Source organism: Panthera leo, chromosome D1, assembly GCF_018350215.1.
Source record: "Panthera leo isolate Ple1 chromosome D1, P.leo_Ple1_pat1.1, whole genome shotgun sequence".
Classification (NCBI taxonomy): Eukaryota; Metazoa; Chordata; class Mammalia; order Carnivora; family Felidae; genus Panthera; species Panthera leo.
In genome coordinates this window covers 26823960-26843956 of record NC_056688.1, presented here as the reverse complement: position 1 = coordinate 26843956, position 19997 = coordinate 26823960, and the positions used below count along the sequence as shown (strand labels likewise).

Genomic DNA, 19997 nt, shown 5'->3' with positions numbered 1-19997 from the left:
GGACGCTCAACCGACTGAGCCACCCAGGCGCCCCTACAACATTCTAAACAGTAAGTCATAAAGGGATTGCTTCTTTTGTTTTTCAGGAATTGCTTTTTAAAAGTTAACTCATGGCTATGGAGAAAGCATTTTGAAAATTGGTATTTTCACGGAAAATTGTCTCTTGTTATTTTACTCTCTAAATGGTAAATAAATGGGTCACCTATAGCCCTACCACCTAGGTACACCTGAACTGAAATCAATTTTCCAAACTAATTTTAAATCTTCCAAAATGAAGATTTTACTGTGTTGTGGCTGTGTATCCATTTGTTAAAAATATCAAAGTGGGGCGACCGGGTAGCTCAGTCAGTTAAGCATCCAACTTCGGCTAAGGTCATGTCTCACCATTTCATGGGTTCAAGCCCCATGTCAGGCTCTGTGCTGACAGCTCAGAGCTGGGAACCTGCTTCAGATTCTGTTGTTTCCCTCTCTTTCTGCCCCTCCCTCCTCCTCCCCCTCCCCTGCCCCGAGCACATGTGCTCGCTTTCTCTCTCACTCTCTCTCTCAAAAATAAACATTAAAAAAATTGTTTTGTGGGGGCGCCTGGGTGGCTCAGTCTGTTACATGTCTGACTTCAGCTCAGGTCATGATCTCACTGTTCTGGAGTTTGAGCCCCACATCGGGCTCTGCACTGACAGCTCAGAGCCTGGAGGCTACTTCAGTTTCTGTGTCTCGCTCTCTCTCTGCCCTTTCCCCACTCTCACTCTCTCTCGCTCTCACTCTCAAAAATAAACATTAAATTTTTTTTTTAATTTTAGTATAAAATGCAACATTTTCAACTGGCTTGTAAGGATACTGATTAGTAACAAGGAAGAGGAAGTTTACTAGTGAAATTTCAACCATATTTCCGTAATTAATGGTAAGACTGAAAAATGAATGTGATAACTGCAGCAAAATGCTACCACCTTAGATCTTCTTTAGATGTATGCATCTATGTAAGGTTTCACCTTTAAAAGGCATTAACACTAAGAATCAAAGTACACTGAACTTAGATTGAGATCTTGAAATAGCTATTTCACAAAATTTAAGGTGTGGGTTTTAAAAGAATAAGGAAGCATCTCATCACTGACTGCCAACCCCCTTCTTATGTTGAAGCCCTACCCCCAATGCGACTGTATTAGGAGACAGGGCCTTCAGGAGGTAACCAAGGTTACATGAAGTCATAAGGGAGGGGCCCTAATCCAACAGGACTGCTGTTCTTATAAGAGGAAGAGACATCAGAGATCCATCTCTCTCTCTCTCCCTCTCTCCCCCTCTCTCTCCCTCCCTCCCTCCCTCCCTCCTGCACAAAGGGGAAAGCCCAGGTGAGGACGCAGCCAAGAAGGCAGCCACCTACCAGACAAGGAGGGAGGACCCACCAGAAACCAACCCCGCTGGCACCTTGATCTTGGACTTCCAGCCTCTAGAAATGTGAGAAAATACATTTCTGTTGTTTAAGCCACCCAGTCTGTGGTATTTTGTTACAGTAGCCCTAGCAAACCTAATACAGTCACATCACTATCACCCTGCATATGAATACAATGTTCAAAGGAAAGGAAAGTTTGTGCCTTTGCTATATAACCACAAAAAATTGTTATGTCGAAATTAAAACTTTTTATACAAATAATTTACTCATTTTATAATATGAATATACAGAAGATTTTAATTAAAAGCATAGTGTGATGTGCACTGGTTACAAAAACTACAAGAGAAATCTGAAGAATGTCTGCTGACACTGATTATTAATTTCGGGGTGCTTTCACTTTATGCGATGCTCCTTTGAATTGATATGAATAGTACTGAGTTCATACAAGAGTTAGTGGATTTACTTAAATGACAGTTTTGAGTGTACATACTTTTGTTTCAAGGTGAAACTGATTCTAAAAAACATGAGCCAGTTATGTCAACATGCATGCAAATATCAAAGGAACATGATTTTTTTTTTTTTATTTCATTCAATTATTAGAAAATGTTTTGTTTGGAGCTTGAGAACGTTAGTCTACTTTGCCACCTGTAAACTTCATGCAATCTAAATAAAGATCAAATATTTCCAATGAAGATTACCATCCAAGTTGAGATGTGGCTATAAATGTAAAATATATGCAGAACTTCAAAGACTTAATATGTAAATTTTTTTTTAATTTTTTTTTAACGTTTATTTATTTTTGAGACAGAGAGAGAGCATGAATGGGGGAGAGTCACAGAGAGAGGGAGACACAGAATCTGAAACAGGCTCCAGGCTCTGAGCTGTCAGCACAGAGCCCGACGCAGGGCTCGAACCCACGGACCGTGAGATCATGACCTGAGCCGAAGTCGGACGCTTAACCGACTGAGCCACCCAGGCGCCCCTAATATGTAAATTTTTTAAATGCAAAATATCTCAACTTTACTACATGCTGATTTCATAACATGGTTATACATACTGAAACGATTATATCTCAAATATATTGGGTTAAATAAAATATAAAGTTCAAACTAATTTCACCTATTTTTTGCAAGCAGGCTCCACATCCAACATGGGGCTTGAACTCATGACCCCCAAGATCAAGACTCACATCCTCTACGGACCGAGCCAACCAAAGCTATTTTTTGCTTTTTAAAAAAATGTCAACTAGAACTATTTTAATTACATGTATGTGGCTTGTATTTATTTCTGTGGGACAGTGCTGTGTTCAATGTTCAGTCAATACTGTGCTAGGAAGGCATGACCCGAATGCCTTTTTTTCATTCACCTTTATATTCCATATATATATATATATATATATATATATATATATATATATATATATATATATAAATGCATTTTCCCTTCTTTCATCATGAAGACTAAGGCTAGCAGGAGTTTCCAGTGATTGGAAGAATGGGGTAGGAACTCAGATTGTTCCTAGACTAAGGCTAGCAGGAGTTTCCAGTGATTGGAAGAATGGGGTAGGAACTCAGATTGTTCCTTGATAAATCTTCCAGTTGCCAAGAGTTAAATGGGTTAAAAGCCATAAAACTTCAGTGAAGAGGCTAGGCTAGTTCAAAAAAGACAAGTGAAGTAAAATAATGAACAGGAATTAGACAGGAAAAAAGACCTTGAGACATTTCTTCTTACAAGAGATTCAGTACTGAGGTGCCTGGGGACTCAGTTAAGTCTTTTGACTTGATTTTGGCTCAGGTCATGATCTCACAGTTCATGGGATCAAGCCCTGTGTGAGGCTCTGCAGAGACAGCTTGAAGCCTGCTTGGGATTCTCTCTTCCTCTCTCTGCTCCTCCCCTGAGCGCACACACTCTCTCTCAAAACAAACACACATTAAAAAAAGAGAGATTCAGTATTTAAAAAGGGGTGGGGGGAGAGGATTCAGTATGGGTTATGGAAGTGGGTTAAGTGCCAAGAGCCAAAGTTCTTATTTTATCCAACTGCTGGGAGGTGGGGCGGGGGGGGGGGGGGGGGGGGTGGACAGTCTCCCTCCATTCCTCAAACTTCTCAGATCCACATATATGAAAGGAACCATCACTGAGACATAAACAAAAAAAAAAAAAAAAAAAAAAAACCCTCTTCTTCCAGGCTTCTGACAACCACATAACAAAATCCAAGGGTCATCCAAAAACAGTAAAAATAACCAGAACAGATAGAGCATATATGATATGATGTTCAAATCACATAGAAATTGTTGATTCAATTATTTTTAAGTCAGTAAACATTTTAAGACCTTACAAGAGTAGGCTCTAAAGACAACAAAATGAATGAGTCACAAGTCCTCATGTGCATGAAGGCTTGGCCTGGTAGAAGAGACAAAATAATCCTAATTAAGAAGGAAAGATTCTAAGGGAGCCCGGGTGGCTCAGTTGGTTGAGTGTCCAACTTCAGCTCAGGTCATGGACTCATGGTTCATGGGTTCAAACCCCAAGTCAGGCTCTGTGCTGACAGCTCAGAGCCTGGGTCCTGCTTCAGATTCTGTGTCTCCCTCTCTCTCTGCCCCTCTCCTGCTTGCACTCTTTCTCTCTCTCAAAAATAAATGAAGATTAAAAAAAAAAAAAAAGGAAAGATTCTTAAACTCTGCCATAGAGGACAGCCCAACTTCTATCTGATTGGTTCCTAAACAATAGCTAAAAGCTAAGCCAAAATAAAAGGTGCAGTGATGGTACCCCTGGTTTCTATGGGTGTAATATAAAAATTAGGACTCTATTCCTGAATATGAAAATCAGGAGAAAAAAGAATACACATAAATGTTGTTATAAACTTAAGTATCTCCACCATAAAAGTTCTTTTAGACTGTTTCCTTCACGAGCTATAGTGGCTAAGCCTTCTTAAAATATTTAAATCTAATGAAGTATAGGGAGATGACATCATCTTTTCCTGGAAAACTCCTCTGGAGCAAGTGTGAATACCCTTTGTGGCTCCAAGACCCTTATTATCTCCTTCAAATTTACATGCCTGGATGAGTCCATTGCCAATTCATTATACACGAATGCATCAATCACATCAAGGAAGGAGTCAGGCATTTTTCCAAAGATATATAGTGATCTCTTACTCCCAAATTCAGCTAACTTTTCTGGAAAACTCTGTGGTGTTTCCATTCCAGTATTTGTAGCTTTCCCCTGAATGCTGGTTTCCTAAAAATCCACCTAATCATTTTTTTTTTTTTCCTGGAGCAATCAAACCATCCTTTCCTTGGGCTAAAAACTTCCTTCCTTTGAGGCAAACCACAAGAGACTCTTAAATACTGAGAATAAATTGAGGGTTGATGGGGGGTGGGGGGGAGGGGAAAGTGGGTGATGGGCATTGAGGAGGGTATTTGTTGGGATGAGCACTGGGTGTTGTATGGAAACCAATATGACAATAAATTTCATATTAAAAAAAAAAAAAAGAAAAACCTCCTTCCTTTGAAGATTTACAGACAATGCTCAGACCAAGTTGAATCACTTACTCTTGATAATCACATGGCATTTTTTAAGCACTTTTTTTTTAATGTTTATTTATTTTTGAGGAGAAAGAGAGACAACACACACGAGCAGGGGAGGGGCAGAGAGAGGAGACAGAGGATCTGAATCAGGCTCTGCACTATCAACAGAGAGCCTGATATGGGGCTCAGACTCACAAACCTCGAGATCATGACCTGAGCCAGAAGTCGGATGCTTAACTAAGACACACAGGTGCCCCCCTATTTTAATTTGAATTCAAACACGTCATAAAAGCAAATCAGTAAAAGGCAGACGACAGCCTGGCAACCATCAGCAAATTCCAAACTACTGTATTTTGGATGAAAAACTGACAACCACCTTGCTGACCTGATGTTATATATTCCCAAATTGTTAAAAAGTCCCAGACAGTTAAACGCCTTTATTCTTTAATATATCACTACAACCCACAACCATACATGTATGCATGTTTTACATACACACACACATATATATGTATGTAGACACAAATTCAACTCTTAAAAATTCACCCCATGAAAACTGAGTATGGTTTGAGAGCACCAACAATCACACCAGTTTATGAAACAGTAACTCTACTACAAACAGTGTTTATATGTCCTTAGTAGTAGTTAGTTACATTAGCTTCTAAATGATGTCAACCCAAACACTGCAAGAAATTATTTCTGCCTACACAGTATCCTTCCTGCCCCTGCCCCAAAAAAAGGCTCCTCAGCATTTAGGCATAGAGGTCATCTTCAGCACATATGAGAACTTGTGTAGCAAACATGCTTTTCTATAGAAATCTCTTGTTTTTCTTCTAAATATCTTACAAAGTCATCAGAGCTAGTTCACCTTAAATCCTTTAAAGACTGGGAGGTCAAATAGCTACTTAGGCATAGTACTTACTATCTGGTAACTTAGTACCTCAGCCAAATTTGAGCGATCCAGGTTGGCCTGTATTAGAATGACTCTCCTTCACCCTCCACATCTCTTGGGAACTAGTAAGTAGCTCAACGGAAAAATTTTTGCAACTCATTTCTAATACTTAATGCTGGCCTGTACATGAGTGTCCATATTATGTTAAAGTGGCTTCTTGAGCCTTATGAAAAAACTGGTTTCAAACACCTCCAGAAGTATGTAAGACTAATAGTTGCCTACAGAACATCACAGAAGCCCTATGTTAATCTCAGTAATACTTAACATAGTATTTTATTTGGCCAACAATGAATTCTACCTGTGGTCGTATGAAATAATGTAACCTTACCCGTATTTACATAGGACACTCTTGACCTGATCACTTGTCTCTTTGCTTTCCTCTAAACCACTGGCCCCATAAAACCCCAAATGTCCCAAATACCAATATGGCACTGACAGGATATCCAAAAGAAATGTATCTTCACAAATTATGAAGTAAAAAGAGTGTTAAAAATAGACTTATAACACTTTCTTCTTAATGTGTACTCAAGCTACTATCATTACCTCCAACCCGACTTGAAGTTTATGTTCTCTTCTATTTCCTATAGCTTCTTGAAGACAGATATAATATCATAATATCAGATCACCATAGGGATAGTTTAATGAAGATTTATTCATCCACTGGAAACTAGCACCAGATCTACAATATGCCTTCACTTCCATAATTCTGTGACAAGTTCAACTTCTTCACTCACTCTACATACACACATAAAACCACACGTAATGGCTCAGCTTGGCTGGGAGCTTATCAGGTTTTGCATTTAATCTTTTAAAATCAATACTTAAAACATTTTAATCTGATTTTAATCTCCCCTGATTACTATTTCCATTGTTTAAAAAACATTAACCAATCTTCAGTCTCAATGACTTGTATCAGTTCGCAAGATTAATCTTTCATAATACAGCCCAGCAGGATATTTTATTAATGTAGATTCTGAGGAATCTAATCAAGCCTCATTTTTTTTTAAGAGCTGCTACAAGGAGGGGTGCCTAGCTGGCTCCATTAGTAGAGTGACTCTTGATTTCAGGGTTGTGACTTTGACCCCCAGGTTGTGTGCAGAGATTACTTAAAAAAAAAAAAAAAAAAGTTGGGGCACCTGGGTGTCTCAGTCCCTTAAGTGTCTGACTTTGGCTCATGTCATGATCTTGTGGGGTTCAGGTTATAATCTGGCAGTTTGTGACTTCAAGTCCCACATCGGGCCCTGTGCTGACAGCTCAGAGCCTGGAGTTTGCTTCACATTCTGTGTCTCCCTCTCCTTCTGCCCCTCTCCTGCTCACACTCTGTCTCTCTCATTGAAAAATAAATAAACATTAAAAAAAATTTTTTTCAATTAAAAAAAGGGGGGAGGGAGCAGGGCAGAGGCCAACCAGTCAAAGAAGACTCTGTTATGAAAGATGGTTTTTAGTTCCCTTGAAATATGCCATGAGTAATAAACATTTATTGCAAGAGATAACTCAATCCAACTTTCTCTCTTTTCAACAGGGTTGAAAACTTTCTGCCTGTGGATAACAGAGAGGTAACAGAAGCAGACAGGAGTATAAGACAAAAATGGCAACCCACATTCAACTCCCTCATGGTAATCAGAGTCCCCCTCTCATCTAAAGTGGGCCCAGTGCTACCTGAGCATTGCTGCCAGGACTTCCAGTTGTTTTTAAACTGGAAAGGAATTTTCACATAAAATATCCACATTATTTGGAAATGGCAATGCTTGTTTTTATTTTATTTTTTTGAGAGAGAGAGAAAGTGCAAGCGGGGGAGGGGGCAGGGGGGTGGGGGAGAAACTTAAGCAGGTTTCCATGCTCAGTGTACAGCTTGAGGCAGGGCTCAATCCCATGACGAGGGAATCATAACCTGAGCTGAAATCAAGAGTCGCATGCCCAATCGACTGAGCCAGCCAGGTGCCCCTTTATTTAAGATTTTATTTTTAAGCAATCTCTGCATCCAATACGGGGCTCAAACTCATAACCCTGAGATCAAGACCTGCACAATCTTCCATCTGAGCCTGCCCAACATTCTGGAAATGGTGATGTTTAATTTGAATTTAAAAATACAATGAAGCCTGGGGTGCCTGGGTGGCTCAGTCAGTTAAGCATCTGACTCTGGATTTTGGCTCAGGTAATGAAACACACAGTTCCTGGGTTTGAGCCTTTGCATCGGGCTCCATGCTCTCAGCTTGGGGTGCTCTCTCTCTCAAAATAAATAGATAAATTTAAAAAAAGAGAGAAAGAGAAATTGCAATGAAGCCCAACATGGTGAAGAGTCAAATAAAAGAGAAGAACAGGCCACATTCTGTGTGCAGGCGGCAGGCTTCCCATCTCTACTCTCAGGTAATGCACCAGGAATCAGTTAGTAGGGATGGCAGTTAATTTAAAAAGCATAAATTTCATCAACATCTAACACCCAGAAGTCATAGTATAAACTAAAATCAATCATATTATGTCAATTTAAAAAAATTTTATTACAAAAATTTATGTTGAAGACCTAAAGATTTAAGATTAACAATTACTCAAAGCAATCTACTAATTCAGTGCAATCCCCATCAAAATCCCAAGTGTTTTCTGCATAAATTTCTTTAGAAATCTTAAAAATTCATATGGAAATATGCTCTTGAAAAAGAACAAAGTTCAAAGACTTACACTTCCTGACTTCAAAACTTACCACAAAGCTACCTATGGTGATCAAAACAATGTGGTACTGGCATAAAGACAGATATATAGAATAGAGACCTCAAAAATAAACTCTCGCATATATAATCAAATGATTTTTGACAAGGGTGCCAAGACCATTCAATAGGGAAAGAACAGGTTTTTCAACAAATATTGCTGGGACAATTGGACAGTCACCTGCAAAAGAATGAAGTTGGCCACTTACCTTAAACCACAAACAAACATTAACTCAAAATGGATCAAAGACTTAAACATAAGAGCTAAAAAGATAAAACTTTTAAAAGAAAACAGAAGGGCAAATCTTCACATTTTATTTGGCAATGATTCCTTAGATAATGATACCAGAAGTAAAGATACACACACAAAATAGCTAAATTGGACTTTATCAAAATTAAAAACTTCTGCACAAAGGGCACTCTCAAAACAATGAAGACAACCCAAAGAATGGGAGAAAATATCTGCAAGTCACGTATTTGGTAAGAGATGAATATTTAGAATATATAAAGATCTCCTACATCTCAACAACAAAAACCCAATTCAAAAATGGGCAAAAGACGTGAATAGACATTTCTCCAAAAAAGGTATATACATGGCCAACATGAAAAGATGCTCTACATCACTAATCATTAGGGAAATCAAATGAAAACTACAATGAGATACCGTTTCACACCCATTAGGATGGCTCTTATCAAAAAATAATAGAAACAACTGTTGGGGAGGATGTGGAGAAATTCGAACCCTTGTGGGAATGGTGGGAATGTAAAATGGTACAGCCACTATGCAGAAGAGTTTGGCAGTTCCCAAAAAGTTACATGAAGAATTACCATATGGGGGCGCCTGGGTGGCTCAGTCAGGAAGTGTTGGAATCTTGATTTTGAGTCAGGATCTCATAGATGTAAGGTCAAAACCCGCATCCGGTTCTGTGCTGACGGGCAGAGCCTGCTTGGGATTCTCTCTCTCTGCCCCTCCCCTGCTCATGTGCTCTCTCTCAAAATAAACTTTAGGTAAATAAATAAACAAATTAGAATGACATTCTGATACATTTACTTTGAAAACATTATGTTTTATTAGAACATTTACAATAACAGACAAATTCATAAGAGAGGTTTCCAGGAGCTTGGGGTGGGGCAGAGACAGGGAGTTTATGTGTAATGGGTACAGAGTCTCTGTTTGAATGATGAAAAGTTCTGGAAACAGTGCTGGTGGTTTCAGAATACTCTGAATGTACTTAATGCTGCTGAACTATAAACTTCAAATTGACCATTTTAACCATTTTTATGTTACACATATTTCACCAAAAAAAAATTTATCAGATTTCATTTGTACAATTTAGAGAAAATTTTATATCTTTAGGCTGACATATGTAAAATATCTGGAAGTAAACCCAAGAAATATGTTTTTTTTAAATATATATATATATATATATATATATATATATATATACATATACACTCTATTAAAATAATCTATTTTAAAATACTGGAAACATGTTGACTATCATTTCTCCAACAACATAAAGATTTCTTTCATCTGTCATCTTAGTAACTACATGCTGCCTTTAGCTGTGGTGTTCTCTGTACTGTCACAGTGCCCTGCACATAGCAATTTAATAAATATGGGCTAATAATGACAACTATGAAGGTCTTCAAATTAACCAATTACCATGAAAAGTCTTCAACTTAAGAACAAGTTATATCCAAAGCTTCTTTTAAATGTTAATTTGAGATACAGCTAAAGTGGTTTAAAAAAAAAAAAAGAGCAATATCTATTGTATATTGTTTAGAGAAAAATTAGAAACATAAATATCCAATTATAAAGGAATGAATTAAATACAACACAGAATAGAGATATCCTTGCTTTGTATCTAATATATTCTCTTTTTTTTTTAATGTTTATTTATTTATTTTTGAGAGACAGAGCGCAAGCAGGGGAGGGGTAGAGAGAGAGGAAACAGAGATGGAACCAAAGCAGGCTCCATCCGGGCTCTGAACTGTCAATGCAGAGCCCGACACTGGGCTCAAACCCATGAACTGGGAGATCATGACCTGAGCCAAAGCCAGATGCTTAACCAACTGAGCCACCCAGGCACCCCAATGGGCAAGTTCAAAGACACGCATGTTATTTTGGGGTTCTGCTACGGGAAGTATTTATACAAATGTCAATTACTCCCAGTGTTTCAGGGAAAAAAATACCCTTGGAAACTTAACTCCAGCATCTAAAAAACATTCCCTCATAGGAAGGCCTCTCTGGCTCAGTCAGTAGAGCATGTGACTCCCAATCTCAGGGTCATGAGTTCAAGTGCCATGTTGGGCCTGGAGCCTACTTAAAATAAAAAAGGAGTAATAATAAACTAAATAAAAACATTCCTTCTCTTTTCCTACATAATTGTAGGAACACTGAGTATTCACCTAAGTTCACAGACTCTCCAGAAAGCACCAAGTACCAACACATCAATACAATAAACACTTTGTTTCCCATTTCCTCATTCTTATAAAATAAGGGCAAAATGCAACCAAATATTCAAATTACAATTCCAATACTGCTGCAAATACCCAACCTCTGGCTGGTAAACAGCCTTTTTCTGGGGTAACTGGAAACGTCTGTGCATCAACTTAAGTACTCCATATTCAGGGTTAGGATTATGGAAAGGCAACTGAGGGGGCAAATGTTACACATTTTAAAAAGCAGGGAGGGTGACTCCTGGATCGCTCCCCCCTGGGTTTCACCTGCCTGCAAGCACACGACGGCCAGGCCCCTGTCCACCACGCTGCTCCTGCCGGGCTCTCCAGCCCTGGCCCGGAGCCCCAGGACCAGCAGGAGACACACCAAGTCTCCAATAATGGGTGCCCGGTGGGACTCTGTCAACAGCGAGCTTCACCCTCAGGGAGGACGAGGCCAGCAACGACAGGTGCCACGGCTACACACTGCCCGTGCTGCTCACCGGCAAGCAGGTTGTGGCTGGGATGAGCTACTTCTTGGACAGGGAGACTGGGCCGAACCAGATTACCAAGTCCCCACCCAACCTGGACAGCTACACGTGATGAGGAGAACAGTCTGCTCTTGCAGGTATACACTGGCCCCTGGCTGGGCAAGACCTCCATGGTGAATTATCAGACACAAACAAATGATATTTACCACGTTCAGAGGCACAGACGACAAAAATTGAGAATTTCAACGTGATCGAGAAACAATTTCTAAAAAATTTTAACTACAAAACTGAAACTGCAATAACTGAAATTAAGAACTCAATGGATGAACTTCACAGATCAGATATAGCTGAAAAAACTGTTAGTAGACAGAAAGATGGGCCAGAAGAAAATTTATCAAATGAGGCACAGCGAGAGACACAGGATACAGTGACAACATCTAGGATGTTTGTTTTTGGAGTCCCACAGGAGAGGAGAGAATTACGCAGAAGCAACATTTAAATATTTAGAAAGAAAATGGCTGGGAATTTTCTAAAACTGATGAAAGGCATCAAATCACGGATTCAAGAAGCTCTGCAAGGAGAATACATTTAAAAAAAAAAATGAAAACAAAACAAAACAAAAAAAGAAACCTATACCTAAGTATGTAATAGCAAAATTGCTGAAAACCAGATTCAAAGGGAAAAGCTTAAAGGCAGACAGAGACTTAGGGACATATTACCTTCAAAGAAGGGTAATTATGCTGACAGCAAATTCCAGTAAGTTGTTGATAACATTCAACATCAGGATACTGGTAACATAAAATATCAGGAATGGAGTAAGAGCTTTAAGATGATGAGAAAAATTCTATTCCCAATGAAACTATCTTTCAAGAAAGACAGTGAAAAAGATATTCAGTGAAAGAATATGTCACCAGCCAACCTATCCTTAAGAAAATTCTAAAATGTTTTGGAAGACAAAAAATTATCCCGGAAAAGTCAGAAACGAAAGAGGCATAATAAATATCAAAGAAAGGGGTGTCTGCGTGGCTCAGTTGGTTAAGCGTTTGTGGCTCAGGCCATGATCTCATGGTTTGTGAGTTCCAGCCCCGTATCGGGCTCTCCGCTGTCAGCGCAGAACCCACTTCGGATCCTTGGTCTCCCTCTCTTTCTGCCCCGAAAATATTAACGCATGACCCCCTCTGTCAAGAGATCCTGATGTAATTTGGCAGAATTGGAGCCAGGCACCACTGTGCGTCCAGAGTCAATAACTACTGACCTAAATTTATTTGGCTATATAGAACACGGTTTGTATAACTTCTTCTCAGGTTTAAAATCAAATTAACATAGGGGCTCCTGGGTAGCTCAGTCAGTTAAGTGTCCGACTTTAGCTCAGGGCACGATCTCACAGTTTGTGAGTTCGAGCCCCGCATCGGGCTCTGTGCTGACAGCATGGAGCCTGAAGCCCACTTTGGATTCTGTGTCTCCCTCTCTCTCTGCCCTTACCCCACTCATGGTCTGTCTGTCTGTCTCTCTCTCTCTCTCTCAAATATAAATAAACATTAAAATAAAATTAAAAATAAAATAACATACATAACAACAATGGCAAAAAAGACAAGAAAGGGTTAAATGGAGTTGAAGTATTCTAAGGTCCTTCTATAGTCCAGGAAGAGGATAAAAGTACCAAATAATGTAAGGCACTAATATGTGAAAGATGAAATTTCTAAAGTAATCACTAAAGCAATAATAAACGACTGCATGTTCCAAAGTAATAAGAGGGAGAAGTAAAACAGTAACAAATTCCAAAGAAGGAAAAAAAAGAAACACCGAACCGGCAGAACAAACAAAAAGCACCAAATAAGAAGGTAGATGAGAACCCAAGCATTTCAGCAGCCCCATTAAATGTATATGTACTAAATATTCCAGTAAAAGGCAAGTACCAGGTTAACAGATAATAACAACAACAACCATAACACATCTAAAACACATAAAAATATTAGACACAGTATTAGTACAGGTAAAAAACATTACTGGAGATAAAAAGGCAAACCATAACTATGAGAGACTCTTTAGGAAGGGATAAGAATCCTAAACCTGTATGCATCTAAGAACAAAATAATAGAGAACAAAATAATCAGAGCAAAAATTGTCAAAACTATGAGGAGAAAAAAAAATTATTCAAAATCACAGTTGGAGATTTTTAACATACTTTTCTCACTAACGGGAAAAAAAAGATTACAAAAATCATTATGGATAAAAATCTGGACAACATGAAAACAACATGATCAGCATGTACGATAAAACACCAGAAGTAACAAATGAAGAATACATAGTCTCTTCACGCACACAATGAAAATTTTACCATTAACCAATCACAAAACAAATCTCAACAAATTTCAAAGGACTGAAATCATACAGACTGGTTCTCTGACCACAGTGCAGTTAAGCTAGAAATAAATAACAAAAGACAACCAGAAAAATCCCCATACATTTAGAAATTAACAAATGTACTTCTAAATAGAAAAAAATTGAATTACAAAGGAAAACAAATTTTTTTACTGAATGATAATGAAAATATTATTATCAAAACTTATATGCTGTTTAAGGGTACAAACTTACATCTAAAACTTATTTATCTACTAGTTGCAACACACAACATAGTGATTATCATCAATAATACTGTATTATAGGGGTGCCTGGGTGGCTCAAGTCAGTTAAGTATGTGACTCTTGGCTTAGGTCATGATCTCACAGTTCATGAGATCGAGCCCCACATTGGATTCTCTCTCTCTGCTCTCTTCCCCTCCCCCACTCTCTCTCTCTCAAAATAAGTAAACTTAAAAAAAAAATACCGTATTATAAACTTCAATGTTGCTAACAGACTAGATCTTAATTGTTCTCACTACAAAAAAGACATTACGTGAATTATATATAATATGGTGGTATTAGCTAACATGACAGTGGTAATCATACTGCAATACATAAACCAACACACTGCACACCTCAAACTTACACATTATAGGTCAATTACACCTCAACTTTTAAAAATATATTAAATAGGGACACCTCACAGTTCATAAGATCAAGCTCTGGGTTGACAGCATGGAGCTTGATTGGGATTCTCTCTCTCCCTTTCTCTCTGCCCCTCCCCTGCTCACTCGTGCTCTCTCCCTCTCTCTCTCAAATTAAATAAACTTAAACATACACACACACACACACACACGTGTGTGTGTGTGTGTGTGTGTGTGTGTGTATAATAGAAAACTAAAACTAAAACAAACCCTTGTGAGGTGCAGCTAAAGCCCTTTCCAGAGGAAAATTTATAGCTTTAAATTAATAGAAAAGCAGAAAGCCTGGAAAAAAATTTTAAGTAGTCACATCAAATTGTTAGAAAAAGAATAAATTAAATCCCTGGAAGTAAAAAGAAGAAAATAATAATGAGCAGAAATAAATCAAATGGAGGCTGGCCAGTCAATACAGCATGCAACTCTTGATCTCAGGGTTGTGTGTTCAAGCTCCGCATTGGGTATAGCGATTACTTAAAAGTAAAATCTTAGGAAGGAGGGAAGGGAAGGGAGAAAGAAAGAAAAGCAAAATAAACATACAACAGAGAGGATCAACAAAAATCTACCAAAGTAGATTATTTAAAAAGACTTATTAACACCAGGCAAGACTGACTTAAAAAAAAAAAAAGACAAAAATAACCAAAGTCAGGAATGAAAAAAGGGGACATCACTGCAGATTCTATTTATATTACAAAGACCATTAAGAATATATTATAAACAACTTCAATCAAATAATATCAATGTAAAGGTCCAATGTTACTAGATTACTAGAGAAGCATAACCAAACTCACACAAGGTATGACTAACCCTACAATTAGTAAATAAATTGGACCCATAATTGGAAATGTTACCACAAAGAAAAGTCCAGATGGCTTCACTGGTAAATTTTTTCCAAATGCTTAAAGAAAAAATAATGTCAATCTTAAGTAAAATACTCCAGAGAATAGAAAAAGAGGAAATAGCCTCTCTAAGTCATTTTGAAGCCATAAAACTTTGACATTGAAATCTGATAAATACATTATAAAAGAGAAAAATTACAGGTTCAACACACTTTTGAGCACAAAGGCAAAAATCCTGAACAAAACTTTACCAACCAAATCCAGAAAATACGTTTGGCTCATTTCAGGAATGCAAAAGTTGCTTACATATTTTAAAAAGTCAATTAATATACTTCATACTATCAAAACTAAAGAGAAAAATCATATGGCCATCTTACTAACTGAAAAAAAAAAAAAGTGAAAAACATTCAATGTTCATTCATGACAGCAATCTTTAGCAAATGTAGAATGAAAGAGCTCTTCCTTAATCTAATAATGGGCATGGTATCTACAAAGAAACCTACAAATATTATATAAATGTTGAAATAGTTTCCCTCTTGAGATCAGGAGTTGGGACAGAGATATCAGTTATCACCACTTCTCTTAAGCATTTTACTAGAGTCTTAGCCAGTGCAATAAAGAAAAAGAAAGAAAAGCTATGGGGCACCTGGGTGGCTCAGTCAGTTAAGCGTCCAACTTCAGCTCAGGTCATGATCTCACAGCTTGTGAGTTCAAGCTCCTCGACGGGCTCTGTGATGACAGCTCAGAGCCTGGAGCCTGCTTCAGATTCTGTGTGTGTGTGTGTGTGTGTGTGTGTGTGTGTCTCTCTGCCCCTCCCCCACTCATGCTCTGTCTCTCAAAAATAAACAAACATTAAAAAAAATTTTTTTAAAGAAAAGCTGTACGAATAGGAAGGAAAGAAATAAAACTGTCATAATTCACAGAATATATTCAGAAATTTTCAAAATCACAAATTATTAGAATTAGTACACTAGTTTAGCAAGTCTCCTGGATACATGGTCAATTTGGAAGTATCAACTGCATTTCCACGATGCAGGACAACAAAAAGGACAAAAAAAATTACAACAGCATTAAAAATAATCAAATACCTATGAATAAATCCAACACAAGATGGTACAACATTTCTATGCAGAAACCTATACAAAAGACTGAGAGTAATGAGAAGACCTAAATAAAGGTATATGCCATGTTTCTAGATTGTAAGATTATTTATAAAAGTCAATTTTCCCCAATTAACCACAGACTCCATGCAATCCCAATCAAAATTCTACCCAGTGTTTGTTTTTGATGAAATGTATATGGAAAGAAAAGAATTGTGAAATAGTCAAAACACTAGTAAAGACAACCAAGGTAAAAGGGCATGCTCTGGTAGATATAAGTATAGGTATTGAGAGACACAGGCTTGGTGCAAGGATACACATGGACATCAGTGATTAAGGGAGTCGAGAAACAGACTCGCCCATACAGAGATATTAATTAGCAATGAAAGCACCATGGGAGAACAGAAGGGAAAGGATGACCTTGACAATAAATGGTGCAAGCTGGATAGCCATATGGTATGGGCCACATACCCATATGGAAAAGATAAAAATAAAAAGACCCATACTTCTTATTACACAAAAAAATCAGTTCCAGGTAAATTGTAGCTCTAACTGTGCCAGGCAAAATAAAAAGCTCCTAATCTAGGAGAATAACTTTGCCCTCACAGTACAAAAAGACCTCTCAAATAGTACACAAAAAGCACCTATAATAATAATAATAAACAGATAAAGTATACATCAAAATTAAGAACTTCTCCCAAAGACATCATTAAGACAAATAAAAATATAAGCCACAGAGAACAGCAGTATCCCAACAACCTCAAACTGGAAACATCCCAAACATCCATCAGCAGAACTATACAGCTACACTCAACAATACAAATGACAAAAACATGGTTGGTAAGGGGCACCCTGATGGCTCAGTCGGTTGAGTGTCTGAATCCTGACCTCAGGGTTGTGAGTTCAAGCCCTGTGTTGGGCTCTGCACTAGGCGTGAAGCAAAAACAAAAACAAAATAAAACACCACATGGTTAGTGAAAGAAGGGTGCCTGGCTGGCTCAGTCAGAAGAGCACGTGGCTCTTGATCTCAGGGTTGTCAATCTGAGCCCTTGTATTGGGTGCAGAGATTACTCAAAACAAAACAAAACAAAACAAAACAAAACATGGCTTCTGAAAGAGCCCAGGTACTTAAGAATACATACAGAAGGAAGGGTTCCATTTATATAAATCTAGAAAACAGGATAAACTACAGTGCTTTAGGATAAAGCTTGGATGGTAAAACTATAAAGAGTAAGTAATGACCCTAAAGGTCAGGATAATAATACCTGGGGAGGTAAAGGGGGTTGGGGTGGGAATGTTCTATTTTTTGACCTTGGCAGTGGTTACACAAGTACGTGTTTTATGAAAACACACACTGAGCTATAAATTTTTAAAAGCTCAAAAATACTCAGGGGCTTTTGACGGAGGGAGGGTTGCAATGGTGCCACGCATGCTTGGCACCTTTGAGTACGGGGTTAGCTTTACTTTCCAAGTATCTCAGCTTTTAAATCATAGTATGTTCAAACAATGAATACTTCCACACTGATAACAAACATTTATTACAACTCTAAGAGGCTGAGCAAACTTCTGTGGAATCCAGAAAGAAAGGGGTGTCTGTCAACATGAAAACATGAAGGGGAATGCTAAATTCCCAACTCAAGATAAAAGTTACTTCTGGAAAGGTAGGTTAATGGGATTAGAAAACGTTCAAAGGAGGCCTTTCTATTGTAATGTTTTCTTTCTGTATCGATAATGTTTTAGTACTGGGGGGAAAAAGGCTAAAGCAAATATGGGAAGTGTTAACATTTGACAAAACTGGGTGGTGTATCTAGGAGTATCTTGTATTTTTGCTGTACTATGTTGGAAATAGTCCTAATTAAAGGGAGTAAAACAAAAGAATATCCTACACTCTTCTCAGCCTGTTTCTCCACATAAAAACTCTGCTTCAGTATTTGCAACTCATCTGTTTAGCCTTCCAGAGACAAACTACAAAATATTCTAAAATACTTAACGTTCTTCACCACCACCACTAACCCACATTTTCTTCTTCTCCAGGCTCAATAGCTCCCTTACAGTTCATCCCCGTTCCAGGTCTTCACCACTCCAGCCGTTCCGTCCTAGATGGCAACATCCCTCAAAATGAAGTGCCAAGATCCTAATCAACGCACTGTGTGAGGTTCCTCCAATTTCTCCCTTTTGCCAGCAAATGTTTAATTCACAGATCGTTTAGATAAGAATAAATTCGTTCTTTTTCCCTCCAGCCAGCCCAGCTATTATATAAGCTCCCAAATGGAGCATGCCCTTGTAGCAGACATCAGGTTATCTACCCAACATCCACAGCCCTCTTTTCCAACAGAACCCAACTGGCAGCACCATTCCTGCCAGTTTGGGAACTGGTTTGGCCAGAAGCATCTGATGTAATTCTGTCTGGTAAGACTTGCGGATACTGTGCTGGTGGGCTTTGAGAAAGACTTCTTCACCCTAAGGGGAGATACACAAGAAGAGACAGCCCCTTCCTCCCCTAGACCTTATACCAGAGCACGTCCTCTGGAACTACAACACCCAATCTGCAACCACAAGAGGCATTCGGCTGAGAAAGGGCCAGTGGACAGGTTGGGCTGAGCTGCTCAAGTAACCAATCTCACAGGTGCCCCACTTCAAATGCTGATTAACTTTTCTCTGGACCGGTCTTATTCCAGTCATTGTGGTTATAGTGTCACCCTCTTCTTATGGTTTGTCTATCCAGTAGGCTAGTGACGGTAAATCTGGTGGGGATAGTCTTTTCTCTTCCAAATAATCCCATACCCTGATTTTGAAAAGATTCCCCCCGCTCCACAGGCGGTCTTTTAAATTTCCTTTCCTTAAATTTTGCAGAACACAAAGATGAAACATGCTTACTATTTAAAGAGAGAGGGAGGGAACTGGCACATTATGTTAAAAGGCATTAGAAGTGTTTAAAAATCCATGGAAAATGTGAAAAGGCAAAGTCCCCTGTAATTACATCCTTCAAAGATAACCACTATTATACTTCAGTATATATTGATTCATGATATATTGGAACTTCTGGGAAATCAGGGTTTTCTTTAATGTTTATTTTTGAGACAGACAGAAAGCGAGTGGGGGAGGGGCAGAGAGTGCCGGAGACAGAATCTGAAGCAGGCTCTAGGCTCTGAGCTGTCAGCCAGAGCCCGATGAGGGGCTCAAACTCACAAGCAGTGAGATCATGACCTGAGCCGAAGTAGGAACGCTTACCTGACTGAGCCACCCAGGCGCCCCTAAATTAGTTTCTCTTAAAGCAAATATTTAGGTAGTGGGGAAAAGAGAAGAAGAAATCTACAACGACACACGAGAAATATTATGAAACACCATGACACAGAGAAAAGAAAAGTGCAACAGACTTAGAAGACGATGGATAGATTGATACCATGGCCCTGCTGCATGGCCTTAAACCTTCGGCCTCTACCGACTCCCTTTTTAGGTGCGGATAACAATACCTACACTTCAGCAGACTGTTTGGAGACAGCAGATAAGGTACCCAAATGAG

General features: G+C 38.6%; 1 protein-coding gene and 1 long non-coding RNA gene across 6 annotated transcripts in view; one reads left to right on the top strand and one right to left on the bottom strand.

Moving 5' to 3' along the window:
* Positions 1 to 19997, bottom strand: part of APLP2 (amyloid beta precursor like protein 2) — an 85889-nt gene that overhangs the window by 60369 nt on the left and 5523 nt on the right. The gene's annotated exons all lie outside the window — the stretch shown is intronic.
* LOC122199296 lies at positions 775 to 18708 on the top strand. 2 transcript variants are annotated; one of them, XR_006193453.1, is made up of 4 exons: positions 775 to 1449; positions 7383 to 7476; positions 18026 to 18135; positions 18509 to 18708. It is a non-coding gene; the product is annotated as an uncharacterized LOC122199296 (long non-coding RNA). The 2 variants fall into 2 exon arrangements; XR_006193454.1 differs by lacking the exon at positions 18026 to 18135.